This window comes from Ylistrum balloti, unplaced genomic scaffold, assembly GCF_031769215.1.
Source record: "Ylistrum balloti isolate Yb309-2 unplaced genomic scaffold, AGI_CSIRO_Ybal_v1 Utg370182, whole genome shotgun sequence".
In the NCBI taxonomy this organism is placed as follows: Eukaryota; Metazoa; Mollusca; class Bivalvia; order Pectinida; family Pectinidae; genus Ylistrum; species Ylistrum balloti.
The window spans coordinates 269,728-282,788 of NW_026782167.1; positions in this window are offsets into that span (position 1 = coordinate 269,728).

Genomic DNA, 13,061 nt, shown 5'->3' on the forward strand with positions numbered 1-13,061 from the left:
AACAAATGTGCTCAGCATGGTGACAAGTGTTTTGCCATCCGACTGTGGGTGGTATGGCGTGGTGCGCGTTTTATTGATCTGGAGGAGCGCACACATTTCTTGAAACAGACCACTTTCAAATTGTGCGCCTTGGTCTGAATGAATAACAGTGGGTACGCCAAATCTGCAAATTACCTCCTCCACTATGATCCTTGCCACTGTAGCTGCCTCCATATTTGGCATCGCAAAACACCCTGTCCACTTTGTGTAGTAATCTGCGATCACTAGAATGTGCTTGTTGCCATCATTAGTGGAAGGTAAGTCGCATAGAATGTCAATGGCTCTCCTCTCAATGGGATACCCCTTCTCCACAACTTGCATAGGAGCTTTCTTGCTTTGCAGGGGATTCTTCCGCTTGTTGCATTCTGGACAACCTAATACGTAGCTCTTAACATCTGGCACCATTCCCGGCCAATAGTATACTGAACGGATAAAGATACGCAGGGTAATATTTATCCCGATATTTTGAAAACGCGTTATCCAACTAAAGTAAAACTTTGTGGATTGAGTAATTAGGTCATATTACACCTTGTCATGTATCGAAAATTAAGTCACGGTACAGTGCGCAGCTCTGGTAAATGAAGGAAGGAAAAACAAGAATCTCGTGCACCGTGTTGTTCTGGTCTCATGCAGCGTTGGTCAAGTCACTCTTCGTTAGTCTTTATACAGACCAACTGCTTCCCTAAAATTAATTAAGAGTTTGATTCGTTTTAAGAATGGCACGACTCACAGAAGTTCAGAGGGGTCAGGCCATTCAGATGCTGATGCAAGGACAGTTGCAAAATCAGGTTGCTAGGCACTTTGGTCTTAATGTTTCCACCATAGAACGTCTTGTAAGACGTCTTCGGGAAACTGGGCGATTGGCCGATTGACCTAGGTCATGACGTCCGTGCGTAACGTCACGACGTCAGGATCGCTATATCGTCGTGTCTCATGTGCGTAATCGGCGCCTTACTGCCGTTGAGATTGCACTTAATGTTCGTGGAAATCATGGGCGTTCTATAAGTTCAAAAACTGTAAGGAATCGATTACGAGAAGTTGGTGTAAGAGCACGTCGCCCCTACATAGGTCCACACCTTATCCCTGCTCGACGTCAGCGTCGTATGGCCTGGGTCGCTGCACATGCTCCACGACGGTTTCCACTGAGGCAGTGGAGAAAAGGTTTCTTCACGGACGAGTCTCGATTCTGTCTTTATCGATCTGACGGCCGTCAACGTGTCTACCGACGTCGTGGCGAACGTTTTACGGAAGCTTGCGTTGTAGAGAGGGATAGGCTTGGGGGCGGTTCAGTAATGGTGTGGGGAGGAATCTCACACTGGTTAAAATCACAATTGGTTGTTATTGATGGCAATTTAACAGTAGCTAAGTATAGAGATGAGATCCTCCGACCCATGTTATCCCTTTCTTACAGCAGCATAATCTAATCCTCCAGCAGGATAATGCTAGGCCCCACGTAGCAAGGATTTGCCAAGTCTTTCTGGCCAACAACAACATTCAACCACTAGATTGGCCGCCATAAAGCCCCGATTTGTCCCCGATCGAGCATCTTTGGGACCAGTTGGATAGACAGGTTCGAAAGCGCCAGCCACCCCCTGCTACTCGAGAGCAGTTGACCAGAGCTCTGATTGAAGAGTGGGACAACATCCCCATAAGACGGATTAACGCTCTCATGAACTCTATGACCAGAAGAATAAGGGCCGTGAACACAGCAAACGGCGGAAACACAAGATATTGATGACTCAGTTCAATTTCAATTTCAAAATCCTATAGGTCCATTCAATTTAATCGTTAGTACCTCTAAACCAATTGTCAAATGCAAAATACAGACTTTGGAAATTTTTATGTTTTAAATTATCTGTAATTATACAAAATTTCGTTTTAAATAAAGCCCGATATCGTACTTAATTTCTGGTTTAAAGTTCACCCTGCGTTTCTTTATCCTTTTAGTATACTTCTGTCTTATCCTTGCCAGCGTTTTCTTTATTCCCAAATGTCCTGCGGTTCTGTTGTCATGACAGAAGGTAAGTACAGTTCTCTTCTCTGTTGCAGGAACAACTACTTGAAATGTCGACTCCGACTGTGGATTTTTGCGGTACAGTATATCGTCCTGTACGTTTAAGAATTCAAACTGCGACCATAGCGACTTCAACACTATATTCCGCCCAGCAATGTCCTTAAACGAAGGCTTTTTGCCCTGCTCCACCCATTCTCTTACTTCTTTGATGTCAGGGTCGACGATTTGCTTCGCTCGGACTGAATCCTCCATATCGTCTTGAAGACAACGCTCACTCGTCCTTCCCTACACATGATTAGCTGCGTCGACATTATCTTCAGGCTGCTGCTCCCAGAGGGGTTCATACCCGCCATGTCTACATGGTATTCTACTGAGACTGTCAGCGTTTCTATGCCTGATCCCAGGTCGATGTTTGATGTCCATATCATAGGAACTAAGCACTTGTAACCAGCGAGCCATTTGACCCTCAGGCTCTTATTTAGTAACCAGCGCAAAGAGCTATGATCGGTTCGTACCACAAACCTCTTGCCATAAAGGTAATGCTTGAAGTGCTTTACAAAGTGCACCAAAGCAAGAAGCTCCTTTCGGGTTACGCAATACTGCCTCTCTGATTTGGTGAGAGTTCTGCCTGCGTATGCAATGGGTTTTTCTACACCATCAAACTCTTGGGATAATACGGCTCCTATGGCGTCATTACTAGCATCTGTGTCCAGAATGAACAGGCGTGAAAAATCTGGGTACGCTAGAACGTCTGCATGGACCAATTGGTATTTCAGTGTTTCAAACGCGTCTTGGCATTCCTTAGTCCACTTAAATCGTTCCCCTTTCTCAGTAAGCTTGTGCAAGGTTTTGGCAACCCCCGAGAATTCTTTACAAATCGTCGGTAGTAGCCACAAAAGCCAAGGAAAGACCTTACCTCCTTGACACAAGTTGGTATTGGCCATTCTCTCACTATGCGTACCTTTTCTGGATCAGTTGAGATACTCTCCTCAGACAGGATATGCCCAAGGTAGCAGACTTTCTTCCCAAAAAGATGACACTTTCGAGCCTTCAGCTTCAGTCCAGCGGTAGCGAGGCGACCAAAGATCTGCCCTAAATTCTTCAGCATGTCATCAAAGTTCTTTCCGAGTACTATAACGTCGTCCAGGTAGATTAGACATATCTGCCATTGGAAACCGGCTAACACAGTTTCCATCAGCCGTTCAAAGGTTGCGGGTGCTGATGTTAATCCGAACGGCATGACTGTGAATTCGTAAACACCTGTTCGTGTACTGAACGCAGTCTTTGCAAGATCTTTTTCTTCAACTTCTACCTGCTAGTACCCGGCATTAAGGTCGAAAGTTGAGAACCACGAACATCCGGATAGATGATCTAGCGCCTCATCTATGCGAGGTAAGGGGTAAGCATCGTGAAGACTTACGTCGTTCAGCTGTCTATAGTCCACACAAAACCGTAGTGGCCCATCCTTCTTTTTAACCAATACTATGCCTGATGATCATGGACTAGTTGACTTCTGAATGACTCTTTTTTCTAACATTTGCTGCACCTGCTTATGCACTTCTTCTTGCAAATGGACAGGTACTCGGCGCAGTGGCTGTTTGATGGGTCTGGAATTGCCAGTGTTAATGCTATGCTTGATGATTCCTGTTCTACCCAGATCAGCGTCATTCACGGCAAACAGGTCTTGGTAGCGGCGCAGAAATTGTTCAACCTCATTTGTCTGTGCATCGGTAAGGTGTGTCCTGGATTTATCCAGGAGCTGTCTCAGGTCTTCTCGAAGACTAACTTCACCAGGCGAATCCTTTTCCTGTGATTCCATTTCACGGACAATGCTCTCCACTGGGCTGGCAGTAGCAACGGTTGTCCCGGGATAAACAACTTGTTGTTCATCTTGCAAGTTCATAACCCTTACTGGGACGATGTCATAGTTACTAAATAAAGATCTCCCAATAAGAGCCCTTCCTGCTTGTACGAAGTTTGGATCACCTTCAACGATAAGGGAGTCAATTGCTTGTTTTCCTAAGGAGTGTATTTTGCCAGGTATCACTCTCTCGCTCCTGGCAGGAATGGTTACCCGCTCTGTAGCGCACACCCGAAAACATCCAAGTGAGCCTTTATACTTGACGGCGGTTGGAATATCGTCTGGTGTCAACTCCCCTCTCCTGAGGTCGAGCACACCATCCCTTGAAGCCATACAATCTAGACCAAGCAATCCGTCAGTGCTTATATCAGCCACCACTGCCTAGTAGGGTCTTTTTAATTTCGCTTAATTCTGGCCTATTTACTTCAGGAATCTTCTTTCGAGCTTATCATGTATCTTGCTGAACATGTCCATTTTCTCTTTATCAGTCGGCACATCCTCTGTAGCGGTGCTCGCTCCATGGCCTGAGCAATCACTTCCCGTGATCACGTTCAACCTGTACTGAGAAATATCTACAGGAAAAGAGTAACACTTAAAGAAAATAAAGAGCTAATTTAGATATATAGGGGAACAGAAAATAATAATTCAACAAAACCTACAGTGCGCCTACTTGTTGAAAGCGTGACAGACAGCCTAACTAGTGTTCCGTTACCGTCTACAGCCAAACTACTTATGCCCATGTGTTTACTAGACCGAGATACCTTACACCCTTACCACCACGAGAATATAGACACCGGCAATTGTCACGTACTCCTTACGTCTACACTATTCCACCTATACCCAGATTCACACACTAGCCACACAGCATACACAGGACTGCATGTGTGCTGACCCTTGAGCTCCCTTCCTGCTCGAGTTTGTCATATATAAACTCCCTTGGTGCTCCCCGCTAGCGTCCTTACTGAATGTATATTTGGGTATACGATGAAAATAGAAATGTAATTATATACTAACACGAAAAAGAAACGCCGGGTACACAAAATATACTACAAATGATTTATTGCTTGGTCTAGAATAATGACACACGGTCAGGTTGATGTGTTGTTCGCGGTCACTAGGTACACGTTTTTAAAATCACACAATACCTGACCTCCGCGCTCCGTGCGAGGCACGTGCTAAAATATAAGAATCCCGTGCAGGGGAAGGTCATTTTCAGTCTATTTGATTTCGGATTGATTTTTCAAAGTTTGATTCGAATTAAGCAATTTAAATCCATGCCACGATTGACAGAAGTCCAGCGGGGACAGGCTATAGGAATGCTTTTGCAGGGTCAGGGCCAACTTCAGGTTGCTGCACATTTTGGTGTGCATATTCGAACAATTCAACGTCTTGTCCAACGTGTGCAAGTGACGGGGAGGGTCATCGACCGACCGCGAAGTGGACGTCCGCGCGTCACGACGCCACATCAGGATCGGTTTATAAGACTTTCTCACTTACGTAATCGCCATCTCACAGTTACCGAAACTGCAAATAACACTATAGGCAGTCATAACCGCCATATTCATCCTGATACGGTTCGAAACCGATTACGCGTCAATGGCCTAAGAGCCCGACGTCCCTATGTTGGTCTGCCCCTAACTCCTGCGCGTCGCCAACGCCGATTGGCTTGGTTACAAGCACACTCGCCCAGAAATTTTCCTATGAGGCAATGGAGACGGGTATTCTTCACTGACGAATCCCGGTTCACTCTCTACCGTTCGGACGGGCGACGTCGTGTATATCGACGTCGAGGGGAACGTTACACCGACGCGTGCGTCGCTGAGCGGGATAGGTTTGGCGGTGGTTCAGTATGTGTTTGGGGCGGTATCTCCTATGGGTTTAAATCATCCCTGATCGTGATTGACGGTAATTTAACCGGCGTAAGGTATAGAGACGAAATCCTTCGCCCAGTTGCCGTGCCATGTGTGCAAGCACGGAACCCGATATTCCAGCAAGACAATGCCCGGCCCCATGTCGCTAGAGTTTGTCAGCAATTTCTTGCCAACAATAACGTAATCCCAATCGACAGGCCAGCATTCAGTTCAGATTTGTCTCCAATTGAGCAGTTGTGGGACGAATTGGATAGGAGAGTTAGGAGACGTCCAAATGCCCCCACTAATCTGGTCCAGCTCACACGTGCCTTGCATGAAGAATGGAATAACATCCCCACTGCAAGGGTTAACACCCTGATGAATTCCATGCATAGAAGAATCAGGGCTGCAACAGCTGCGCATGGAGGACACACAAGATACTGAAATGTCCGGCCGTGTTGCGCAATACAAGTAGGGACATCGCTAAAAGGGGGATATTTTTGGCATAATTAGCATTGATAATCGATAGAACCTTCAACAAATGGTTCCAAACAGATGAAATTGTATACAAAAATGAATGAAATAATGTAACAATAAATTATATCATTTAAAAGAATCTTTTTAGGTTACACGGCGTTTCTTTTTCGTTTTAGTATATTATAACGGTCAAACCGTCTACAAAATATGGCAGTGAAAAAAGGAAAAGAAAACCCGTCCACAACCAAATTCCCCTGTTAGAGAAAAACCTGACTCCGCGTTAACCAGAGGGCGACTTCCCATCCGTACTATAAGACAAGTCGTCAGCATTTGTTATAACTAGCTTGGTTCCTAACCTTCTCAAAACGACCAGAACAGAAGGCCAGACACACCACGGTAGCGGTGGCCTCCGGTCGATCCATGGGAGGAGAAAATATACGACTGTTTCACATTACTAGTGGCCGGACAGAGAGGCCGAATTGCCGAGGACATCTCCCAATATAAAAATTGCAATTTGTCTTTACTGCCAAACACCGCACCTTAAACATTACACACGAGTTCCATCACATTACCCACGCCTCCGGCCAAGCGTCCTCGCGCATCTGTGTCACAAGTAAGCTAATAATAAAAAAAAACCCCATGCTACTTAATTTTTTACAAATATACAATATGGCAGTCCGTCCTATAGTCTCTGTTGACGTGGTGTTTGCCGCTAGGCATCATGTCTTCTTACAACTGTAAACGGACGTGTAATCTGCAAACCTCTTTGGAAGCCTAACTTGGCGTTTAGGTCTTGTTCTTTTGTCTAGATCTTTCTCAAAGTCTTCTTCCTCGGGCACCATACATTCTGCTTCGGGTTCCTTTGTCAACTGGATTCCATCAAGATTGGCTTCGGTCACATGTGTCTGAGCATCTCGCTGTTCCGACACTGCATCCAATTATTCACTAGTCAGAACTTGTGGATGCTTCTTTCATATTCTGTCGACATGAATGACTTGCATCCGTCTCTTGTATCCACATTTAACTTTGTAGGTGACATCACTGGTTTTCGCTATTACCTTGAACGGTCCTTGCCACCTACTTGCAAGCTTCGGTGTTTTGCCTTGGCGTACGTTTGGGAAGAACATATACACGAAGTCTCCCAACTTAAACTCTGTCCACGCCAGCTTCCTGTCATGATATTTCTTTTGACGGTTCATGGCTCCCTTGATGTTTTGTCGCACATGATGATGGGCTTCCTCCAACCGCTCCTTCAGCTGCCAAGCCCATCTGTTCTGCGGAATGCTCTGCATTTGTAGTGGCATTTCGAACTGAATATCAAGTGGAGTGCTGGTCTCTCTTCCCAGCATCATTCGATTAGGAGAATGTTTGGTGGTTTCCTGCTCTGTTGAACGATACGCCATCATCACGTACGGGAGATGCTCATCCCAGTCTGTCTGGTGATTGTTAACAAATGTGCTCAGCATGGTGACAAGTGTTTTGCCATCCGACTGTGGGTGGTATGGCGTGGTGCGCGTTTTATTGATCTGGAGGAGCGCACACATTTCTTGAAACAGACCACTTTCAAATTGTGCGCCTTGGTCTGAATGAATAACAGTGGGTACGCCAAATCTGCAAATTACCTCCTCCACTATGATCCTTGCCACTGTAGCTGCCTCCATATTTGGCATCGCAAAACACCCTGTCCACTTTGTGTAGTAATCTGCGATCACTAGAATGTGCTTGTTGCCATCATTAGTGGAAGGTAAGTCGCATAGAATGTCAATGGCTCTCCTCTCAATGGGATACCCCTTCTCCACAACTTGCATAGGAGCTTTCTTGCTTTGCAGGGGATTCTTCCGCTTGTTGCATTCTGGACAACCTAATACGTAGCTCTTAACATCTGGCACCATTCCCGGCCAATAGTATACTGAACGGATAAAGATACGCAGGGTAATATTTATCCCGATATTTTGAAAACGCGTTATCCAACTAAAGTAAAACTTTGTGGATTGAGTAATTAGGTCATATTACACCTTGTCATGTATCGAAAATTAAGTCACGGTACAGTGCGCAGCTCTGGTAAATGAAGGAAGGAAAAAACAAGAATCTCGTGCACCGTGTTGTTCTGGTCTCATGCAGCGTTGGTCAAGTCACTCTTCGTTAGTCTTTATACAGACCAACTGCTTCCCTAAAATTAATTAAGAGTTTTATTCGTTTTAAGAATGGCACGACTCACAGAAGTTCAGAGGGGTCAGGCCATTCAGATGCTGATGCAAGGACAGTTGCAAAATCAGGTTGCTAGGCACTTTGGTCTTAATGTTTCCACCATAGAACGTCTTGTAAGACGTCTTCGGGAAACTGGGCGATTGGCCGATTGACCTAGGTCATGACGTCCGTGCGTAACGTCACGACGTCAGGATCGCTATATCGTCGTGTCTCATGTGCGTAATCGGCGCCTTACTGCCGTTGAGATTGCACTTAATGTTCGTGGAAATCATGGGCGTCCTATAAGTTCAAAAACTGTAAGGAATCGATTACGAGAAGTTGGTGTAAGAGCACGTCGCCCCTACATAGGTCCACACCTTATCCCTGCTCGACGTCAGCGTCGTATGGCCTGGGTCGCTGCACATGCTCCACGACGGTTTCCACTGAGGCAGTGGAGAAAAGGTTTCTTCACGGACGAGTCTCGATTCTGTCTTTATCGATCTGACGGCCGTCAACGTGTCTACCGACGTCGTGGCGAACGTTTTACGGAAGCTTGCGTTGTAGAGAGGGATAGGCTTGGGGGCGGTTCAGTAATGGTGTGGGGAGGAATCTCACACTGGTTAAAATCACAATTGGTTGTTATTGATGGCAATTTAACAGTAGCTAAGTATAGAGATGAGATCCTCCGACCCATGTTATCCCTTTCTTACAGCAGCATAATCTAATCCTCCAGCAGGATAATGCTAGGCCCCACGTAGCAAGGATTTGCCAAGTCTTTCTGGCCAACAACAACATTCAACCACTAGATTGGCCGCCATAAAGCCCCGATTTGTCCCCGATCGAGCATCTTTGGGACCAGTTGGATAGACAGGTTCGAAAGCGCCAGCCACCCCCTGCTACTCGAGAGCAGTTGACCAGAGCTCTGATTGAAGAGTGGGACAACATCCCCATAAGACGGATTAACGCTCTCATGAACTCTATGACCAGAAGAATAAGGGCCGTGAACACAGCAAACGGCGGAAACACAAGATATTGATGACTCAGTTCAATTTCAATTTCAAAATCCTATAGGTCCATTCAATTTAATCGTTAGTACCTCTAAACCAATTGTCAAATGCAAAATACAGACTTTGGAAATTTTTATGTTTTAAATTATCTGTAATTATACAAAATTTCGTTTTAAATAAAGCCCGATATCGTACTTAATTTCTGGTTTAAAGTTCACCCTGCGTTTCTTTATCCTTTTAGTATACTTCTGTCTTATCCTTGCCAGCGTTTTCTTTATTCCCAAATGTCCTGCGGTTCTGTTGTCATGACAGAAGGTAAGTACAGTTCTCTTCTCTGTTGCAGGAACAACTACTTGAAATGTCGACTCCGACTGTGGATTTTTGCGGTACAGTATATCGTCCTGTACGTTTAAGAATTCAAACTGCGACCATAGCGACTTCAACACTATATTCCGCCCAGCAATGTCCTTAAACGAAGGCTTTTTGCCCTGCTCCACCCATTCTCTTACTTCTTTGATGTCAGGGTCGACGATTTGCTTCGCTCGGACTGAATCCTCCATATCGTCTTGAAGACAACGCTCACTCGTCCTTCCCTACACATGATTAGCTGCGTCGACATTATCTTCAGGCTGCTGCTCCCAGAGGGGTTCATACCCGCCATGTCTACATGGTATTCTACTGAGACTGTCAGCGTTTCTATGCCTGATCCCAGGTCGATGTTTGATGTCCATATCATAGGAACTAAGCACTTGTAACCAGCGAGCCATTTGACCCTCAGGCTCTTATTTAGTAACCAGCGCAAAGAGCTATGATCGGTTCGTACCACAAACCTCTTGCCATAAAGGTAATGCTTGAAGTGCTTTACAAAGTGCACCAAAGCAAGAAGCTCCTTTCGGGTTACGCAATACTGCCTCTCTGATTTGGTGAGAGTTCTGCCTGCGTATGCAATGGGTTTTTCTACACCATCAAACTCTTGGGATAATACGGCTCCTATGGCGTCATTACTAGCATCTGTGTCCAGAATGAACAGGCGTGAAAAATCTGGGTACGCTAGAACGTCTGCATGGACCAATTGGTATTTCAGTGTTTCAAACGCGTCTTGGCATTCCTTAGTCCACTTAAATCGTTCCCCTTTCTCAGTAAGCTTGTGCAAGGTTTTGGCAACCCCCGAGAATTCTTTACAAATCGTCGGTAGTAGCCACAAAAGCCAAGGAAAGACCTTACCTCCTTGACACAAGTTGGTATTGGCCATTCTCTCACTATGCGTACCTTTTCTGGATCAGTTGAGATACTCTCCTCAGACAGGATATGCCCAAGGTAGCAGACTTTCTTCCCAAAAAGATGACACTTTCGAGCCTTCAGCTTCAGTCCAGCGGTAGCGAGGCGACCAAAGATCTGCCCTAAATTCTTCAGCATGTCATCAAAGTTCTTTCCGAGTACTATAACGTCGTCCAGGTAGATTAGACATATCTGCCATTGGAAACCGGCTAACACAGTTTCCATCAGCCGTTCAAAGGTTGCGGGTGCTGATGTTAATCCGAACGGCATGACTGTGAATTCGTAAACACCTGTTCGTGTACTGAACGCAGTCTTTGCAAGATCTTTTTCTTCAACTTCTACCTGCTAGTACCCGGCATTAAGGTCGAAAGTTGAGAACCACGAACATCCGGATAGATGATCTAGCGCCTCATCTATGCGAGGTAAGGGGTAAGCATCGTGAAGACTTACGTCGTTCAGCTGTCTATAGTCCACACAAAACCGTAGTGGCCCATCCTTCTTTTTAACCAATACTATGCCTGATGATCATGGACTAGTTGACTTCTGAATGACTCTTTTTTCTAACATTTGCTGCACCTGCTTATGCACTTCTTCTTGCAAATGGACAGGTACTCGGCGCAGTGGCTGTTTGATGGGTCTGGAATTGCCAGTGTTAATGCTATGCTTGATGATTCCTGTTCTACCCAGATCAGCGTCATTCACGGCAAACAGGTCTTGGTAGCGGCGCAGAAATTGTTCAACCTCATTTGTCTGTGCATCGGTAAGGTGTGTCCTGGATTTATCCAGGAGCTGTCTCAGGTCTTCTCGAAGACTAACTTCACCAGGCGAATCCTTTTCCTGTGATTCCATTTCACGGACAATGCTCTCCACTGGGCTGGCAGTAGCAACGGTTGTCCCGGGATAAACAACTTGTTGTTCATCTTGCAAGTTCATAACCCTTACTGGGACGATGTCATAGTTACTAAATAAAGATCTCCCAATAAGAGCCCTTCCTGCTTGTACGAAGTTTGGATCACCTTCAACGATAAGGGAGTCAATTGCTTGTTTTCCTAAGGAGTGTATTTTGCCAGGTATCACTCTCTCGCTCCTGGCAGGAATGGTTACCCGCTCTGTAGCGCACACCCGAAAACATCCAAGTGAGCCTTTATACTTGACGGCGGTTGGAATATCGTCTGGTGTCAACTCCCCTCTCCTGAGGTCGAGCACACCATCCCTTGAAGCCATACAATCTAGACCAAGCAATCCGTCAGTGCTTATATCAGCCACCACTGCCTAGTAGGGTCTTTTTAATTTCGCTTAATTCTGGCCTATTTACTTCAGGAATCTTCTTTCGAGCTTATCATGTATCTTGCTGAACATGTCCATTTTCTCTTTATCAGTCGGCACATCCTCTGTAGCGGTGCTCGCTCCATGGCCTGAGCAATCACTTCCCGTGATCACGTTCAACCTGTACTGAGAAATATCTACAGGAAAAGAGTAACACTTAAAGAAAATAAAGAGCTAATTTAGATATATAGGGGAACAGAAAATAATAATTCAACAAAACCTACAGTGCGCCTACTTGTTGAAAGCGTGACAGACAGCCTAACTAGTGTTCCGTTACCGTCTACAGCCAAACTACTTATGCCCATGTGTTTACTAGACCGAGATACCTTACACCCTTACCACCACGAGAATATAGACACCGGCAATTGTCACGTACTCCTTACGTCTACACTATTCCACCTATACCCAGATTCACACACTAGCCACACAGCATACACAGGACTGCATGTGTGCTGACCCTTGAGCTCCCTTCCTGCTCGAGTTTGTCATATATAAACTCCCTTGGTGCTCCCCGCTAGCGTCCTTACTGAATGTATATTTGGGTATACGATGAAAATAGAAATGTAATTATATACTAACACGAAAAAGAAACGCCGGGTACACAAAATATACTACAAATGATTTATTGCTTGGTCTAGAATAATGACACACGGTCAGGTTGATGTGTTGTTCGCGGTCACTAGGTACACGTTTTTAAAATCACACAATACCTGACCTCCGCGCTCCGTGCGAGGCACGTGCTAAAATATAAGAATCCCGTGCAGGGGAAGGTCATTTTCAGTCTATTTGATTTCGGATTGATTTTTCAAAGTTTGATTCGAATTAAGCAATTTAAATCCATGCCACGATTGACAGAAGTCCAGCGGGGACAGGCTATAGGAATGCTTTTGCAGGGTCAGGGCCAACTTCAGGTTGCTGCACATTTTGGTGTGCATATTCGAACAATTCAACGTCTTGTCCAACGTGTGCAAGTGACGGGGAGGGTCATCGACCGACCGCGAAGTGGACGTCCGCGCGTCACG